Source organism: Oxyura jamaicensis, chromosome 1 (assembly GCF_011077185.1).
Source record: "Oxyura jamaicensis isolate SHBP4307 breed ruddy duck chromosome 1, BPBGC_Ojam_1.0, whole genome shotgun sequence".
In the NCBI taxonomy this organism is placed as follows: domain Eukaryota; kingdom Metazoa; phylum Chordata; class Aves; order Anseriformes; family Anatidae; genus Oxyura; species Oxyura jamaicensis.
Genome location: NC_048893.1, coordinates 190345333 through 190366366, shown reverse-complemented (window position 1 = coordinate 190366366; position 21034 = coordinate 190345333). Strand labels below are relative to the sequence as shown.

At 39.6% G+C, this 21034-nt stretch overlaps 1 long non-coding RNA gene across 1 annotated transcript; it reads left to right on the top strand.

The window, feature by feature from the left end:
• Positions 1–9837: 9837 nt before the first annotated feature.
• Positions 9838–19847, top strand: LOC118160405. The gene is made up of 4 exons (XR_004747470.1): positions 9838–9922; positions 10416–10593; positions 12989–13062; positions 19521–19847. It is a non-coding gene; the product is annotated as an uncharacterized LOC118160405 (long non-coding RNA).
• Positions 19848–21034: the final 1187 nt, after the last annotated feature.

The following is a 21034-nucleotide window of genomic DNA, read 5'->3' as shown; positions in this document are numbered from 1 at the left end:
CCCTTTTTCGTGAAAGTAAAACACTCCAGGCACTGCTGAGGCCTCTCTGTAGCATGTCAGCCTATTTCTGGAGAGAGGCAACCTGGTTCTTCCCTCCTGTTTTTCTCGGTAAAGATGCATTGAGCTATTTCCCAGCAGGATGTACCTGATGCCTCACCGCTTTAGGGGAAGAAAGGCCTGAGGAAGGGATTAGATGTTTGTGTGCAGCACAAACAGTGTGATAAGAACTAACAGACTTAGGTTACTAGTAATTAAGCAATCGGACTTAACATATCTCGACTTGTTGATTTACCATCTTATGGCTGTTTAGAGTTACTTTGCAATTAATGACTTTGTACTTAGAACATTTTGACTGGGTCATCATGTGGGAAAAAGAGGCAAACATAGAGAAAAGGTTTTACAATAATCACCTTGAGCAATAAACCACAAGGGAGATAGCCTTCCTGTGAATGTTACATTCACATGTGAGGTTTAACATAGTACCTTGTTGAATTTGGATCAGGAATCTCTCTTTCCTCTGGGTAAAAGAAATATATGGATCTCTTAAAATTTTCCATATAATAATTTTCTTCATTCACTTTAAATTTAAGTCATAAGATATAACCTTTGGGTGCATGCGGTCTTTCCTTCCTCCAGAAGCCCACATACAAGACAGAGAGAAGGGAAGAGGGCAGGTGGTCAGTCAACTGCATCTCACTGCAGTATGGATCCAAATCTTGCTGGCACAGTAGCAGGGGCACAACCTCTTATGGCCACCTTTCATTTGTGAATTCTGTTTTTGTAGCTGGCTCTCCCCATCCATTTGTAAGTCTGGCTCAACACTGTCTTTAAAGGACTGGGTCAAGATGCAATTTAAAGCCTTGCTTATGTCTTGTCTTAAACAAACAAAAAGAACAAACAAGTATATCCCTTCATGCAGGAAAGCTTTAATTTCATACTTGGCTTAAGGTAACCTCAGATTTCTGGTAATGCAGCAGCAAATCTCTATGATAAGTGGCAGAGTCTCATTTAAAATGAACTGAGACTGGTCATGTAGTGGTGCTGCAATGACAGGCAGACCCTTACTACTCTCTTGGTGCTGTAACAGCATGGAAAGACTGGTTGCATGGAAATGCTGCACTCAGTTAGTCCACACTAAATGTAACCCAAAACAAGGAGCAATCCGAGGCAGTCCTGACTCACCCTGAGGATCTGCACATGTCCATACCTGCTGGGACAGCACAGTGAGTTTGGGTTTCAGTGATGACAAAGACTGGGTTTTGAAAGGCAGGGCAGACACAGAAAGACAAGTTCTTGTATCTTGACCTGTGCTGAGCCTGAATGATTTCTATAGGTCTCTGGAATATAACTAAAATTAACCCAAACTTTGCATTTAGCATGATTTGCAAGATCCTGTTTCTAGCGTGAAAATAAACTGCCCCTCAAAGAGGCTACAGACTTCATTGAGATATGACTGTCAGTAAAGCAATTCCAGAGGAATTACAGACATACCACTGGGATTTTATGCTCTAGAATAAAATGTGTGAGACTGTGTACAACATCTGAATCAAGAGGGATGGAACTGAGAAAAAAAAAAAAAGGATGGTGAAAAAATAAAACCCAACCATATGTGAGTGCATTGGTATTTTTTTTTTTTCATAACTTTTTTTTTTTTTTTTTTCCTAGAATTTGTCAAATATGACCATGTTATTGTCTTTGTTTAAATGATTTCTAATTCATGACATTAATTCATGTCTGGAAAGCTGACAGACTGCTGGTCAGGCAGCTCTTGGGTTTGGGCTGGGTCCTTCTATTCTCCTGTCTGATTTCCAATGATTGAGTGTAAAGACAGTAACATCAGCTTCATGATAAACTTGGTTATACTACTAAGAGATCCTTTAACCAAAACTGTCCTCCCTGAAGCAGAGTTGCAGCATTTGTTTCAAACAAAGCAAGTTATACTGAGTTTTCTAGAATGGTGCATTTTGACCTTGGCATCATTAAAAAGCAACACAAGCATTAAAAGGCTGCACAACCAAATAAGGGCGGTTTGCACTCGAGTGGAGAAGAGTGAGTCACAGAGCAGTCTTGCTAACTTTAGCACAGTTATTCATGTAGCTGCTTACCAGCCTGAGCGGTTGCTTAACCAGGCTCCATGTGACTAACCAAATCAGAAACACATGGAAAAGAGAGAGAAGAAATTTTAGAAAAATCAGTGATAACTCTTCAACCACATACCAACAAGAAGTGCTGAGATGGCTTATTATTATAATAAATAAATATATATATATATATTTCTGATTCCTCTTAAGCATAGCCGCATTCCTTAGGGGGACTACATCCTTTATATCCTTCTGCTGGGTTTTACATATGCTGTCTGTTGTGCAGCAGTATCAAAGTCTCACACCTGCGAGAAGAGAGTAACCCTGAGGCTGGAATTCAAGTTGATGTTTGTTTATGTCTGAATCCTTTAAGACTGTTTGGACTTAGCCATGGGAGTCCACATGGGTGTGCAGGAGCTCCAGCAGGCATGGCAGAAAGCCAGCATGAATAAACAGGCAACTCCTGAGCAAGCTCAAATACAAAAAAAAAAAAAAAAAAAAAAGGAGACCCACAGAAGATAAGCATGGGGATTGGCTATGTGGGAGAGGTATAAACATTTTGTCTAGGCACACAGGGGTGGATTTAGAAAAAACAGAACTCAGCTGGAATTTAAAATTGTGATGGATGTGAAGGGCAACAAATACACTGGCAGCAAAGGGAAGACTAAGGAATCTGTGCTTGCACAACTCGGTGGCCCAGGGAAAATAATGGCTAAGGACATGAAAAAGGCTGAAGTACTTAAGGCCGTCTCTTCATCTATTTTCAATGTACGGCCTCATGCTTCACAGGCCCTGGAGGCTGTTGGCAGAGTGTGGTCATGGGGGCAGAGCATCACCTTTGCTAGAGGCGGTCAGGGACTACTTAAGCAAACTGGGCATACACAAGTCCTTGGGACAAATGGGATTCACCTGGAGGGGCTAAGGAAAGGGCTCTTTTTTGGTCTAGATGATCTCTGGTCATCTTTTCTAACTTCATTTTTTTTTTTTTTTTCTGTGATTTTAATAATTTCTCTCAATGAAATCTGTAATGTGGAAGTACACCACAAGGATAAACATTAGAAGATATCACTGCTGTTCTCAGTGACTGCTTCATGTGTGCAAGCTTCTTAGAAAATTTATTTATTGAACCAAAAGTAGTTTACCTGAATAGATTACAATTGTTGGTGCAAAAAAGGCTTGTCAAAGTTTTGGTCACTTTTTTTGGTTTACATTAAAGTACTTTGAAAGTGATGAAATTATGCATTTTGAAACTTTTTGAGTGAGAAAAAACAAACAAACAACAACAAAAAAAACACATTTTTTCTTAGTTTAAACAAATATTTTCTTCAAAGTTTGCTAGCTCATGACAAAAACAAACAAACAAACAACAACAAAATAGCCAAAGTAAGCTATTTTAGTTAAGCACATTTAAAACATTTTTCAAATTAGAGTTCTCATGATAATATAAGATTTTGACTTTGACAATGAAACGTTTAAGGGACAACCATTTTTGAATAAAATTGAAAGAATGTAGGTAAAAGTTAGCATATTGGGTTTAGGTGGCAAAGTTTTGGTGTAAGGGAGTCTGTGGGGTTGGCCTCTGTGAGCAGAGCCCAGCAGCTGCCCCACGTCAGATCAGAGCCAGCTCCAGACAGCTCCAAAAGGGACCTGCCACTGGCTAGAGCCAAGCCATGAGTGACGCTGGTTGGGCCTTTGGGAGAGCAGATTGAAGGAAGGGGAAATCTGCTGTGCTACAGCAGCTGGGAGAGAGGGGTGAGAGCTGAGAGCGAAGCAGCCCTGCAGCCCCCAAGGGCAGTGCAGCAGGAGGGCAGGAGGTGCTCCAGGCACGCAGCACAAGTTCCCCTGCGGCCCGTGGAGAGGCCCCTGGTGGAGCAGGCTGTCCCCCTGCAGCCTGTGGAACACCATGTCAGATCAGATCTCCACGCTGCAGCCCGTGGAGGACACCATGCCACAGGGGGTGGATGTGCCCTGAAGGAAACTGCTGCATGCGGAGAGAAGACCATGCTGGAGCAGGAGGCCTGGCAGGGCCTGTGGCCTGTGAGGAACCCATAATTGGAGCAGTTTGTGTAGAAATGTAGCCTGTGGGAAGGACCCACGTGGGAGCAGTTGGTGAAAAACTGTATCCTGTATGAGGGGGCAGGAGAACAGTGTGAGGAGGAAGGAACACCCAAAATTGTTATGAACTGACCACATCCCTTTGCACCTGTTCGGCGGGGAGAAGAGATAGAAGAGTCAGGAGTGAAGGAGTTTAGTAGAGCCTTGGAAGAAGAGGTGGGTGGGGAGAAGGTGGTTTTAGTGTTGTCTTTGTTTCTCACCTTCCTACTCTATTTTTTTTGTTGGCAATAAATAAAATTAATCTTCCCCAAGTTGAGTCTGTGATGGTAATTGGTAAGTAATCTCCCTGTCTTTATCTTGACCCGCAACATTTTCCATCATATTTTCTCCCCTGTCCTCTTGAGGACAAGGAGTGAGAGGCCAGCTGGGTTGCCTTCTGGTAGCTAGCTAAGGACAAGGCACCAACTAGAGAGCTTTCAGGCCGAAAGAAGGGGGAATTCCACATCACAATTCAGTAACTACTGAAAGTCTGCCTACACTCTTTCCAGGCACCAAAGTCTATGTCTATATTAAGGAATAAAGCAGATGTGGAAGGTGAAACAATGGGTGCTGAGGCTTGGGCATCCATTTGGGATTTTGGCTACTCCAGACCAATTCAGGTTTGGTCCAGTGGACTGAGCATCTGCCAGCAAGGTAATGCACTTTTTGGCTCAGTACCATCCCAAAGGGACCAAGTTTGCTCACATCCGTCTGCTCCCAGTGTGAACACGAGTGTAAAGAATGGGGATGATCAGGGGACTGGTTTCAAAGCACAGTCTTTATCTGGAGTGAAACACAACCAGGGTGAAGCACACCCATCGTTCCTGGTCCTTCAAAATCAAGTTAACGTCACTACATTTTCCCCATTAACAATTGCAAATGCCAGGAGATTATCACTGGACACAGGTCAGGAACAAAAGGCTGCTGTGTATTTAATCCTTAATGTTTCTTTACTTTAATGTGTAATAAAGGAAGCTTACACATTAAAGGAAGACTCTCCTTAGTCTTGGTTCTCTGTCCCTTTATTGTAGCCTCATAGTTTGCATTTTTACATAATACAAATTTACATTTTTATGGAAGGTGGAAACTATCTTAGTTAACCTGACTGGTGAATAGAAAATAATGAAGTATTTTGCTACAAATCAACAACTACATTTAGATTTAATTTATCAAAAGCTACAGTTAGAATTATTTATCAGAGTGAGATGTCTGAGCATGACCTGCCCCAGCCTGATGTTACTCTGGCTTGCTCTGGCAGTGGTTGTCATTTACTACTCTAAAAAGGGCAGAAGGAATATGACTCCACCATGGTAACAGATCAGTGACCATACCATGACAAGAAGAACAAAAAAACAGTCCACTGTTTTAGACAATTCCCATACAGATTTTTTTTTTTTTTCCTGTAGTTTGCAAATAGTTTAAATTAATCATAGGTGTACAGTGCAGTCAAAGGTGTTGTACCAGGAAGGTGTTCTCTATCGAGCTCACAACAGAAGGATGTTAGCCTGTGTGTGCTGCTATGGATATTATACTGTGAATAGTGATGGCCTCCAAAACTCTGAGAAAAAAAAGTACTCCCTTCAATGATGTGGATGTTCCTGCTAAGAAAGGACTTCTTTTCCTGTGGTTAATACGGACAATAGTGTCAGATCTTAAATGAACAGATACATCATGCACTTATTGACACCTGTGTTTCACGTACTGACACCAGTGTTTTTAGATTTATTAGAGTCTTCATTGCACATCACTCATTGCTTTATTATCGTGGTTCCTTGAGAAAAAATGAAACCTTCATATTGTGCAGCTTTCATTCAGGATGTGTGACTGCAACCACTGAGGTCACTTACATCAATTACAAGTGAGTAGTGTTAAATTCTGGGAAACTCTGCCCTTATTTGCCACACCTGTTCCAAGGTTTCAAAAAAGCCCAGCCTATGTCTGCGAGAATAAAAGCTGCTGCAGATCATAAGACAGCTCTATACTTGCCCACCAAGTCACATTTGTAGGCATTGTTGCATGAAGGCAAAGTTCACGTTTGCACTGGAGATCTTTAAGATGAGAATTTGGATCAATATTTGATCAACTGTATTTATGTTGGTTGACAGTTTTTCTCTATTGGACACAGTGTATAGCTGGCCTCTTATGCAGGTTTCAGCAAATTTTTAGCCAGTATCACATGACGATGCTACAACATATCATCTTTCTGGGGGGGAGGAGAGGTTTGCTTACTTTATATATAGCAGCCAAAACTGCATTGCTGCCGCTACCATCTTTTGAACAATACCACAGAAAATAAATTTCAGCTTTCATTTTACCATTATTATTGTGGGATGGGAGAAGTTTCAGGCTAGGGTTAGTAGTTATATGTCAGATGGATCTCTCCGGCAGCTAAACCTGCTCTTGAATGCATGACCAAGATCAGAAAACTGTTTTGGATTCATAGAATCGGGATCTGAGAGACCTGCATTCTCAAATCTACCTATCTGCTCTAGTTTGACAAGGAGCAAAACTTATGGTAAGTCAGGACCAAAGCTGATACCTTTTGCCAGAATTTTGAGTTTTCTTGGAAATATGCAACAATCTGAATACTTAGTCCAACCTGTTCGCAAATCATGCTTACCTTGCTAACAGAACATAGCCCATAGCATCGTTACTATGCTCTAGAGTGAATGAGAATAGACAGGCAATGCACACAGCTCAGCTGGGCTAGATTTGTTAAATCTGCAGACTGTGCTGTACTTACAGATTGTGTGTTGTGAGGCTAGAGTTTTAATTAGACTATACAGCTTCTAGCTTCTTGTCCTTACACATGGATTTCTTTCATGCAACACGAAAGAAAAAAAAAAAAAAAACAACTAAGCTATGTCAGCTTTTAATGCTTATAGAGTATAACCCTGTGGGATTAAGAAAAGAGAATTCTAAATAATAGATATCTGGTATAAAATCACTGCAGCAGAAAATGAGACATCTGAAGCAATTGCTGTTCTGAAAGAAGTTCCATGCAAGAAGTTTATAACAAGTGGAAAATAAAGCATAGTAGAAAGTAGGAAAGAAAGAAAACATGGACTTAGAACACACACATTTTACCCAACCTCTAGCTTTGCCTAAGATACTCTCACATTTGTCCCTTTCCCATGGCCCCATTCCTTTTTCCAAAAAAGAGGCTTATTGGCTTGTGGCATTTTTCTCAAGCCTTCCTTGAGAAGAATGACCAACACCAAGCAGAGAACCAACCAGACTTCCTTATTACCTGGTACTGCTGCACCACCCTCTGCCATAACACAGACCAATTAACTCAAGGTTGCACCAGATCTAGACAACACACTAAAATCTGTCTTAGAGCTTCAGCTTTGTGTCTGGGTTTTGGCTGGGATAGTTATTTTTCTTCCTAGTAGCAGGTATGATGCTGTGGTTTGGATTCAGGAATAATGCTGATAACACAGGGATGTTTTAGTTGCTGCAGAGCAGTGCTCACAGAGCCAAAGACTGTTCAGATCCTGGTGCTGCCCTGCCAGTGAGGTACCTGGGGGTACACAGGGAGCTGGGAGGGGACAGAGCCAGGAGCTGACCCTGACTGGCCGAAGGGATGTCTCGTATGACACGCTGTCGTACTCAGCAACAAAAACTGGGGGATTTGGCTGGGGGGGCTGCCATTGCTCAGGGACTGGCTGGCTGGGTGGTGAGCAATTGCACTGTGCATCACTTGCTTTGTTTATTATTATTATTATCATTATTATTATTATTATTTCTTCACTGTCCCCCTGTGTCCAGTTCTGGGACCCTGTGTTAAAGAGGGATCTGGACATACTGGAAAGAGTCCAGTGGAGGGCCACTGGAGCATCTCTCCTGTGAGGAGAGGCTGAGAGACCTGGGACGGTTCAGCTTGGAGAAGAGGAGGCTCAGGGGGATCTCATCCATGTCTGTAAATACCTGAAGGGAGTGTGGAAAAGAGACAGAGCCAGGGTCCTTTCAGTGGTGCTCAGTGCCAGGACAGGAGACAATGGGAACAAACTGGCACAGAGGAGGCTCCCTCCGAGCACCAGGCAGCACTTCTGTGCTGGGCGGGTGACGGAGCCCTGGCACAGGCTGCCCAGAGAGGCTGTGGGGTCTCCTCATTGGAGACCCTTAAAAGCCTCCTGGACCCGGGCAAGCTGCTGTAGGTGTCTCTTTTTGAGCAAATGACCTTCAGAGGTCTGTGATTCTGTAACTTAGAGATTAGATTCTGTGATTCTGAGATTCCTAAATGTGCACAGATGAAGGTGGACAGAATTATCTTTAAAGGGCAACTACAGAAATAGAAGGTATACTGTATACTAACCTAATTCAGTGTTTATGAGGTGCTTGAAATATCAAGCATTATTAAATCCAAATTTATAGCAATAAATTAACCTCTGACTGCTGTAGAGAGAGGAAAATGACAAACCTTAAAAACCCTACAGCAAATCTGTCCTTAAAAAGAGTTGCTGGTGTCATGTGAGGTGAGTGGAAGTTTGGTATGGGTGACTGAACCATTTGAACACTGTAGAATGAGGGAAGAGATCACAAAACAAAAATATGCATTTTTTTAGATCTCAAGAAATCTAATTTTAGTAAGCTGAGTAATAAAACATGAAATGTGGCAACACGGCTTTGAGACAAAGATTGGCAAAACATATGATAAAAAAAACTTGCAACATTCACTTCCCTCATGGGATCACATTGCCCTTTACAAGCTCAGCCCCGCTGCATGCCATGGTTGTTGATCTACCAGAGCACAGATAGAGTCCCTGGAGAAGTTAGTGTAGTACCAGTCATCCTCTCCCTCACAGCTTTGGCTTAACTTGGTGTTATGATTTCAACAGCTGCTCTTACCTGATGCTAAAGTTCTGTTGTGAGTTATAGAAAATACTTTAAACGGCCAGGTGTGATTACTGTTAGACCTACCTAAGCTACTACATTTTAACAAAGACCTAGCCAAGTTCTGTCTGGCCATGCTACTAAAAATTGGGATGATTTGTACTAGTATCTCATTCAAAGTGTTTAGTTTTATTTTCTTAGAAACACGTGTGAATACTTCTTATTCTTTTACACGGAGCAGAAAACAGGGTTTTCATTTCATCATCCTGCACAGAGTAACGCAAGGAAAGCTGAACAACAAGGAGGGCAGTGGTTGTTTTTCTAAGGTTTGGTTAATAAATTATTGCTTAATATATTCCTGTTTGGAATAAATACAAGGACATATCAGTTCTTAGGAGACTATGTGAATGATTAATACTACAATAGAGACTCACAGACAAAAGAATATATATATTTTTTAAAAAAGGTGTTTTTAAATAGTGGAGTTAGGAAACAAAATCAGCTATCAATTTTTAACTAAGCATTTAATGTGAAGTACAGGTATTTTGTATAGAAGCAGTGAAGACTTCTGGAATTTGTGGGTGCACATTAAGGAATACTGAGATATGCATTTAAGTTTGATCTCCAAGACATGGGGAAAAAAAAGGTGCAGTTTATAAAGGAGTTTAAATGCTGTGGCTGTGGTCAAATATTGCACATTACTATGCAGAATGAGGAATTGCTTAATAGTTGATCACAAGCACAAAAATGTTTTCATCTTTTGAAGAAGGCAAACATCATCCGGGAAGTAAAACAAATGAAATCATCATTCTGCTCCATAAGGTTCTGATAATGCTCTGAGGAAAGTTTCACGTACAGTTTTGTGCACCATGCCTCTAGAAAGGCGGAGATCAGCTGAAGAGAGCACAGAGGTGAGCCACAGAAATGTTATTTAAAACATATCCCACATGGAAATGTGTAAGGCAGTGGGATCGCTAAGTCTAGAGGAGAGGGTTGGAGAAAGATGTGATACCACTCCACAGATACATGGGTTGTACTGGCAAAGGGGAAAGAAGGAAGTTTTATTGCTCTCTGCTGTGAAAAGGTTTAGCTTAATGGTTAGGAAAAGTGCTCTAATGCCAGGGTAGTTGAGTGGTGCAGCAGATTACCAGGTGTGACTTTGAATCTCCATTCCTGGAAACATTTAAGAAGAACAAGTTAAAAAGACATTAGTCACTTACCTACCACTCTCCTTGGAGTTTTGGAACCAAGTGCACATTGGGTTTTATGAAGACAGGATGACAACCAGAATTCTGAGGCTCTGAGCTTTAGATTTGTGGTACAAAATCAAGTGAAACATTTTACAGGTACTATCTCATTTGAACAAATATACATTCCCTGCATCATTTTCTTACAATGCTGTAGGTGCTAGTATACTGAAATATGAGCATACTTACATGAATACACACATGTCCAAAACTGCATGTATGCAAAGCAGTGCTCAGTACTGACAATGTCCTTTTGATGCCTCTGAACATCAACATCCAAACAGGACTTTTTCCTACTTATAGTCACTTGCACGTTCTTCAGAGTCAGTAAACGGGTAAATGAAATCTAGGAAAAAAATCTTAATCTAGCTTTACTTGCTTACAGTTCCTATGAATTATGTGTAAAACAATGAACTTTGTTGAGGTTAAAAAAATAATGGGTGTGCTGGACCATGGCCAGTATTGATTTTCTTCACCACAAACCAAAGTGAAGGTAATGTAAAAGGCTGAGGAGCATCTGTTTTTCTCCTCTGTGCTCTGTAGAAATGACTGTAGTGTGCCAGTGGTCTCAGCAAGCTCTGCTTGGGTCATTTTATGACCTAACAACTGCTGTAAAATAACCATGAGAGTAATTTAAAGGTTGTATTGATAGCTGCCTGATAGAATCAGTTGATATGTTCAGCAAAGTCAAGAGTACATTTGAAAAAAATACTACATTTAAAACCTTTTTTGTGGCTTAACAGAGGAAAGTTACATTTACCACACATCTCCTATTTCAAATGCTGCATTTTCAGCAGTTTTAATCTATGGGAAAAGTTCTCTAGTTTTGTTACATTCCAGTACTTTGTGAATTTCATCAAAGAAATAAAAATGTATCTTTTTTTTTTTTTTTCTTTTTTTCTTTAAATAACTTTATCAGAATCTCATGAAAACAACTGAGAGCATGGAGAAGGTATTTATACATGGGTGGGAATAAGTCATCTGGCTTTTGTTCCTATTGGATGCTTATAGTAATGTAAATATCACCAATTCATGTAAGTGTGAATTTACTTGCAGAAATATATATACTTTCTCTATTTTAGTCACCTCTGCATTTTTACGCAAAATTACAGTGTTCAACACAGAAAGATACACAAGAATAGTGATGGATACAGTTTTGCTATAGACTGAGAATGACCTAGAAACTATGGAGAAGTTATTTATTTAGGTCTGCAATTTAGTAACTGGTGAATGAATAAGGTAACAAAGAACATGCTCTTCAAACATTTAAGTGGCAATCTAAGGCATAGAACAAGGTTTAGGATAACTAAATGTTGCATACTGTGAAAATAAACTTTCACATATCTTGAGAAAAAGTCATTTCTAAAAATAGTCAAACGTTATGAAGTAGCCATGTTTCAGATGTTTCAGTTTTCTTCTCTGGAGGAATTGAAAAATTTTTAAAACAAAGAATTTAAACTAAAGTATAACCTGCTAGTAAACAAGTGTTTTGTTTGATGCTGTTTTTGGTTTTGGCTTTTTTTTTTTTTTTTTTTTTTTTAATTTTTTACAATTAGGGACATATGTTTTGGGCCTTTTTCTTCATTCTTTTTACCCAGAGACAGGTTTTGGAGTACTGTCTCATTTTCAAGGCTGTGTTCTCTAAGGAATACTTACACCTGCAAAACATATGTAAAAAACAAGGCACGATAGTGAATGAATCTATATTTCTAACTTGTGTTAGAGAAAAGCAACACAATTCTTGGACATGCTTTACTCATCCTCTAAAGGTGATCCAATTTAATCTTAAAATAAAACTCAGGGACCATTAGAATATAAATTGTGTATTCAGTCTGCTCTTCTTTTGCTTTAAAGCATGCGACAATGCCTTCATTGTTTATATATTGAAATAAAATGTTCAAAAGAGACGTTCACTAAGCAAATACACAACTAAGCAATGCATCCAGGTTGAGGCAGCCTTGCTTAAAAGCTCATTGTTGTTAATTATTCCATAATAGCTAAAAGGATCTATAAGGAATACTGAAAAAATGTTAACCCAGTGCTATACTTTATAATCCACTTTCCTCTCTCACTGGCTGCAAGAATGAATGAAGATCCCTTGTATCTTCCAGCAGTAGTAGGTCTGTGTGCAGTGTCATGTAGTGGACCATCACAGTTCTGCATTTACCAACCCGTGTGACTCAACTACTGGAATGTTAAGCCATTCTTGCCTCTCTTGCTTCCGCCATCATTGCCATTGCGAAAAGGACAGTTTTGTGTTTGGTACACACTTTAGATTTATTATTTATTTATTTTTCACTGAGGCCAGATACTTACTTCAATGAAAAAAGCTCTTACCTACATACTTAGGGAAAATGTGCACATATTTGAAAACACTGCGTTATACAGCACGTTACTTCTCTAAATCCTGAAACAGTACCAAAATGTTTGGATTTGTTCCAGAATATCGCAGAGCGACAAGTAATAAGAGTTGAAAAATTTCTATACTACAAACATGAGAGAGTCTGCATTTCTGGAGTGCTCTTGTCCAAGAGAAGTGTCAAATTCATGAGCAGTCACATCCCAATGAACAGATCATGTCCTAACAAAAGAAAAAAGATCCCGTAGGCTTAACATCAAATTTGAAAGTATATTTCAGATTTTATAATAAACTTGTGACAAACAAAGTTGTGTTTTTGCAGTAGAGAATGATTTTTCTATGTTAAAAGCTTACATCTAATTATTTGACAGATGGTTAATTTGAGTCTTCTGTGATGTACTGCAAGAAATCAGTCATGTGGAGCTTAGGATTTTTAGAGCACAAGGTATAGTGATCAGCTATTTTGAATTTTCTCATAGTGTAAAAAAAAAAAAAAAAAAAAAAGTGCTCAGGATTTACTCAGGATTTACAGAGTTAATTATGTATGTTTTGTCTTTCTTGTAAACCATCTTATTTACAAGTATTTTTTTAATCTGATTTGAAGTACTCACATTATGGAGAATCTTTGTACACAACTAAGTATGATATCCTACTGATGGATCATCATCATCATCATCATCAACAACAACAACAAAAAACAACCAACCAACCACCACCAGTTTTGAAAAAAAATGTCTTTATTGTAATTGAATTGTGTTATGGTTTTGTCTGTGGTTTCCTAGGGTACCAGCCCTGTAGTTATTTCCTTGGGAAAAGTCAAGTTTGGCCTGAAATCAGTAGCACATCTGCAGAAGGGATTGAGAGGAGGGATATGTTTCAATAGTGAGCACTTCAAAAGAAATTTGTATTTTTGGTCAGATGCAGTAGTAGTGTGGATGGGAAGCTGAGAGGGGTAAATGACAGAGAGAATATGTTCCATAACTTTTAACCTCCCAGGCAGATAAATCTGTTCCTGACCAGAGCTAGGAAACAGAAGGAAGCAGCAAAAATCCTTCCTAAATTGATTCTTGTAAATTGATTGATCTTCAACCCTTTGGCATGTATCAAAAAACAGAACTCTTTGTGAAAAAAAAAAAGAAAAAAAAGTGTAACAGTTTGGACTGATGGGTGATATGAATATTCTTGCTGAATTGCACAGTTGTTAGCTGCTTCATGCAAGAGGTTTTGGATTTTCACACTTCCTTGTTTGACACATCATTGTCCTGGTCAGGATCCAAATCTCATGGAGATCAGCAGAAAGATTTCACTGGTAAGAAGCAGATGATTGAGAAAAGGGACACTTCCCATTGTCCAAAATTCCTCTTCATCTCTGTATCACCTCCTGTTTCTCTTTCATTTCCTTATAAATAACTTAGCTCAACATGATGCCCATCAAATGGGAAAAAATTCCTGTGTTGTAGCAAAATGCACAGTGCACTTGAGATGGCAGTTCTTGGAATCAACTCAACCAATAACTACTGTAATTTGAACCCAGAGGACAAAAACTATTGAATTTTCCTTCTCCGTTAAATTTACTTTCTTTCATGCTTTTGGTACACATTAAGTCAACAGTTCCTATATTCTCATCTACGATATGAACAGCATCAAGAGCTGCAGGGAATTAAAAGATTACAGACTGGTTAAAGTATTTTTTTTCCTCCTAAAAATGGGAGTTTCCAGGGGTTAATTTCTAAGGGCACTTATACATAGATTCTTCTAGGATGTCTATCTCCTTTTCAATAGAGCAAGAAACGGATCATGATTTAGTGTGCTCCTGCAATTTTCCTCTTTCATTCTCACTTACCCCATTATGTCCAATCATACTTGCAAAGGGATTTTTTTTTTCTTCTTTAATGCACATTTTCATTGGCTTATGCTATTCAAACCAATGCAATTGTTACAAGAGAAGGGAACTTATGGGAAGAGACAGAATAATCTTACTACTTTGGTCATCAGGCTTTCAGGACATCTGAAAATTTTCTTATCTGATTCATCAGGTTCTCTGCTCGGTCAAATATAAAGACAGAGTCACTTCCAAGAGGCGGATTGTCCTGTTCCACAATGACAGACACATAGGTGGGATGAAGGACCATCTACATCTTTTTCTCTCTCTATTGGCCATTGATGAAGTCTAGTCTAGACACCAAACTTTTACATGCCTAGACCTGAGTGACTGACATTCAGTAAGAATTTCTCCTATGAAAAGCTTTTCTTTCATATGTATAGCACATATTGCAAGTAGTTTTTACATGTTCCAAGAATTAGGTAACTATTTTAAATGTCTTCCCATTAAACTACCTGGAAGTCTGGGACAAGGAGCAGAGGAACCCCCAAAGTTCAGGTGTAAACATCTAGAGACCTGCTGATCCACCTGGACTGTCACAAGTCCATGGGACCATATGGGATCCACATGAGTGTGCTGAGAGAACTAGCAGATGTGATTGCTGGGATGCTTTCCATCATCTATCAGCAGTCTTGGTCATCCAGAGAGGTCCTGGATGACTGGAGACTTGCTAACATGACACCCATCTATAAGAAGGGTCATAAGGAGGACCTGGGGTAATACAGGTCTGTCAGCCTGACCTTGGTGCCAGAAAAGGTGATGGAACAGGTCATCTTGATTGGAATCAAGCAATGTATATGGGACCACTGGGGGATCAGGCCCAGTCAGCATGGGTTCATGAAAGGCAAGTCCTGCCTGACCAACCTCATCTCCTTCTATGACCGGGTGACCCACCTGGTGGAAGAGGGAAAGGCTGTTGATGTAGTCTACCTAGACTTCAGCAAGGCCTTTGACACGGTCTCCCACAGTGGTCTCCTGGAGAAGCTGGCAGCCCATGGCTTGCACAGGTACATGCTTTGCTGGGTTAAAAACTGGCTGGCTGGCCGTATCCAGAGAGTGGCAGTGAATGGAGTGTAATCCAGCTGGCAACTGGTCACCAGTGGTGTTCCCTGGGATTGGTGTTGGGGCCCTTCCTCTTTAATATCTTTATTAATGACTTGGATGAAGGAATTGAGTGCATCCTCAGTAAATATGCAGACAACACAACAGTTGGGGGGGAAGTGTCGATCTGCTGGAGGGTAGAAGGCCCTGCAGAGGGACCTGGAGAGGATGGGTCAATGGGCAGAGGCAGAAAAGGATCTGGGGGAGCTGACTGATGCTTGCCTGAACATGGGCCAGTAGTGTGTCCAGGTGGCCAAGAAGGCCAGCAGCATCCTGGCTTATATAAGAAACAGTTTGGCCAGCAGGACTAGGGAAGTGATTATCTCCTTGTACTCAGCTCTGGTGAGGCTGCACCTTGAGTACTGTGCTCAGCTTTGGGCCCCTCACTACAAAAAGGACATTGAGGTGCTTGAGCATGTACAGAGAAGGGCTATGAAGCTGGTGAATGGCCTGGAACACAAGTCTTGTGAGGGGCAGCTGTGGGAACTGGGGTTGTTTAGTCTGGAAAAGAGGAGGCTCAAGGGAGATGTTATTGCTTTCTGCAAATGCCTGAAAGAAAGGTGTGGGGAGCTGGGGGTTGGCCTTTTCTCACAGGTAATTAGTGATAGAGGGAATGGCCTCAAGTTGCACCAGGGGAGGTTTAGGTTGGAAGTTAGGAGAAATTTCTTCTCAGAAAGAGTAGTCAGGCATTGGAATGGGTTGCCCAGGGAGGTGAAGTGGTGGCATCGCCGTCTCTGGGAATGTTTAAAGAAAGGTTGGATGTGGTGCTTATGGACATGGTTTAGTGAGTGACATTGGTGGTAGGGTGATGTTTGGACCAGATGATCTTGAAGGTCTTTTCCAACCTTTATGATTCTATGATTCTGTGATACTCCTTTGTATGATGGTTCCTCTCTATTATGGTAGAATTGTACTTATGAAGTTGTAATACTGTACAATGACCAAACCATTCTCTCCCTTATGCTTTGGGTGAAAGCTGAACTGTGTATCTGAAGGACCTGAGGGCAGAGCATCTGTTGGCTCTTTTGCAGACCTCCCTGCTCTGCAGGACACTGCAGGAAAGATGGCAGCAGCCAGAGGAAGAAGAAAGCTAAGATTTGGGTTTTCATGCTGGAGGCACTGTTTCGGGAGTGGGAACTGCTTGACTCAAAGGCATACTTTTTTACTGTGCCTCAGACTCACAGCACAAAATTCACGTTGAATGTTAGGCACATTTGGGTACCTGAAGAAACTGTAACATACTTTGTCCAACTAAACACATTTGCAGCGTTTTTTCTTAGATTACTTTGATTTAGGCTTTGGTATTTTGCCATAGGCAGCATTTGAAGTTCATCTGGGGCTTACACCCTAAGTGACTGAAACAAGATTTCCTTATTCATCAGCATTTGCTTTAGAACATGACAGCATGAAAATTATTATTGCTCTTCTTAGAAGGAAATGTCTGCCTTCAAAATGCCTTTTGGCCAGGGGATTTACAAGAACACATAGGAAAAGCAAACACCCTCAGAAGCAGTGGTTATTCTGATACCAGTGTCTTCATTCTGCAGCTGCACAAAGTTCAGAGTGTGACATCACCTGAGTTTCTTAGAGGTGTTTTGACTATTTGAGTCACCTCTTCCTCGTGCAGTTCTGTATCATTGCACATAAGGAAAGTTCCAAAAATATCTGCATTGATATACAAATATTTTATTTGAGAGACTGACTCTGGAAATTCCCTTTTTGTGTGGAGAATTGCCTGCAGACATAAGGAAGCCGCAAGTATTTTCCCTCCTTCAGCAGATCCTGAAGAGTTACTGTAATCTGCTTTTAAGTATTGTTTAAACAAAATGGCACAACATGTTTTCTCTAATTTTCCCTCTAATTTGAATTCATTGTCTGAAGGTAATGGTGCATTTCAACCTAAAATCAAGGAGACAGAGATATTGACTACTGCTCAAAGTCTATCCACACCACAGAGGAAAGGCTGCACTCTGATTAATATGAGGGAAAAATAAAATAATAATAAAACAAAGCTTCTGGCCACATCTTTTTAAATCCTGATCCTGTTCTGGAGAGACCATGAACCTAAATATTTTAAAATAACAATTCTTAGTGGTCTAATTACTCCAATCAATTGAAGTTGACCAAAGAAGGATTTTGACTGACTACATGGCTTCAGGAAAGTTTTTAAGATTGAATTGTTAGAATTTTTTTTTTTTGTTAGAATTTATTTTTTATTTATTTTTATTTATTTTTTATTTTCTAAAAATGCTCACCATCCATATCTCTCATTATTCTATATCTAGAAGCAAAATAATCAAATTTATTTCATATATTTTTTTGAATGAGAATAATAACAATGTTCTAACTTACAGAGCAAAATGGTCCTTGCTTTTGGATTACATTCAGTGGTACTTTATTGTTCAGCCCATTCTGCAAAATAGTCTATTTGTGACTTCTGTCACTTCATGAACACTTTGAATGGTGTCACCACATTATGTCTTCATAATGATGTGAATAGAGACATCACTACTCTCCCCTGACAAGCACTTCTGAAAGTAAAAAGATATGTTTCAATTATCATGTGTTAAAGGGAACGTGTGCCTTCACAGTGCAGGAAGTGTTGCTCAGGCTGATTCCTGATACATTGAACATATCTATTTGCTCTCCCTGAAGAGCTGCAGTTCATGCTATAAAACTGCTGCAGATATTTCTATATGGAAGTGACAGGATCAGAAACTTTTCAAGTCAGGAATACAACAATAAAAACAAGAGGTAATATATCTAACATCTGAAAGAAAACTTAAGAATATGGATATTTTAGGAAAAAAAAAAAAGCTTCAGAATAACATGCTTTGTCATTTCTACTTTGCATTGGCACTGAGGAAAGATGAGTAAGGAATGTGGCATGCAGGAACGTGACATGCAGGAAATTGCCAATATCAGAAGTTGGAGAACAGAGGAAACCTCGCACTCAGACAGAAGTGAGGGTATTACTAATGTCTAAATGATGTTGGTAAGTCCCAGTCTCTTATATGCTACTGTAATATCTAACATTAATCCCGGAAACAAGGAAGCAAGCAAACAAACAAAAAACCATAATGTTTATCAAAGGCTAATTCAACATCAATCCATGACATTTCAAAGGATGACAAGAAATATTCATCTTACTGTTATGATTGTTCAGTCTGAGCTGACACATGTTATCAAAGGTTATTCCAAAGTCAAACCATGACATTTAAAACGATGCCAGAAGTACTTGTCTTACCGTTGTAGTGGTTCAGTCTGAAGCTGACACATGTTATTTGTTCTGCTTTTTCATTTCAGCATCCCAGTCATGTACTTCATCTTATATGGACTTCAGCTACTTTTTTTTAGTTAACCAAAATAACCCACTGGAGTCAGGTTAATTCCTGAGAGCTCACATAGCCCCCTCTAACAGACAACTTCTTCTTTCAATCTGATTTGTCTCAGCAAGGACTACAGCCATTGCTTCACAAGAGGCATCAACTCTTGCTGACAATGCTTACTCTACCCTTTCCCACCAGCTTGACTAGGCCTATCTGTAGAGTCCTGCAGCTTTGTCAGGGGAATGAGAGCTGAATCTGGACCAGAAAGTCTGCAGCAGTCCTCCGAGCTGACATCTCACATGTGCGACCCAGAGATCTTTCCTTCTTCACTTCAGTGTTTCTCAGTCTGTGAAGTGCTTTGCATCTACCTTGGCTGAGGAAAAATCATGACGATTTATTCCTTTGGGTTTGTTTTGCAGTTAAGAAAAAATAAAGCTCTGAGTTTAAAAAAATAAAATAAAAAAAGATGGCCTACTAAGTTTCATATCTTCTAACTGAACTTCTCAAAACCGGTTTCCTCCACTGCTTTTCTCTGGCTCTGTGGACGTGATTCAAATTTGTGAGTGATTCATAACTAGTTATATTTTACAGAATGTAAAATCTATTCCTGAGCCCAAGTTTATTATGGAGATGACAACAAGGTAACAGATCAATCACATATGTTTCGAAGAACATTGTGAATATGCTTTAAGTTTAATGAACAAAGCACTTGCACATTACAGGTGATGACTAACTCCAAACCATGATTCTGTCCCGTCAAATTTCCCCCTTTTGTAATCTTACCATTAAAACCTGCTAATGCATGGATAAATCTTCTGCAAATGCAAGTACAATGCATAAACATAGAGAGGTGCATTTTGCTAATACATTTCAAACACTCACAGAAATACTGTTGAGGGAACTTTTCCAGGGCAGTAATTTATCTGCTAAAATAATTCAGTTTCATGTTGAATTAAACAACTTGTGAGTTCAGCCTGAATTCATTAAATAATTTCAGCCCTTCCCAATTGTTTGTTTTTGACAACTTTTAGATAAAAAGTTACATAAAAATTATATAAAATTTTTATATGCATAAAAAGTTTTATGCTTGTTACAAAATGATGCTTCAATGCTACATTTACCGGAACTTATTTTTAAAATTTAGAAAACACAAATTAAGCACTTCAAGTCAAGCAAAATATTTTGACTAAAACAACAAGACACTTATAAAATTGTTTGTGCAATTTGAGCATCGAAGCAAATAAATTTATTCATTATCCAATGTCCAAATATACACTTCTCCTCCTGAGAGACTTCTGTTGAGATATACTGCTCCAAACAAGTAGTGCTTATCGCTGTATGTAGCAGCTCCCTTGATAAGTATTCGTAGGATTTAATTCTTGGGTATTTGAGCATTATCCTTCAAACAAAGCTGTACCTTCAAATATATTCTTTATGCTTTGAGAAAGGGAGGCACTTCATTTTTCTAAAGAGATCTGACTGGGAAAATGGGCCTTCAGATATTCTGACTGGTAAACCTTAGGTTTGTATAACCAGTTCCTTGTATCTGAAATGAGATAACATGAATGTCAAAACTTTGAGAGGCTATGTCAACACATGAGCTGAATGCTTAACTTCTTTTGGTCTTACAGGCTTATCCCTGTGCGTTAACATGATTTTACATCCAGCATTGACTTAAAGCAGGAAGAACTAACACCACAAAATGGAACAACTTTGAGTTTTACCTGTACATTATGTCCTAAGTTGTAATTTCTGCAGTTCAACATATCAGATGTACTGACCCACTTTTTCTTAAGTGTCAATTTCTGTTAAAATATTTGCATTTACCAGTTGAACATTTTTCTTCATGGCAAACCAAGTGTTTTTACTTGACTGGCCCCCATTCAATACAACCAGAACAATCATGTTCACAGAATCACAGAATCACAGAATTTTCTAGGTTGGAAGAGACCTCAAGATCATCAAGTCCAACCTCTGACCTAACACTAACAGTCCCCACTAAACCATATCCCTAAGCTCTACATCTAAACATCTTTTAAAGACCTCCAGGGATGGTGACTCCACCACTTCCCTGGGCAGCCCCTTCCAATGTCTAACAACCCTTT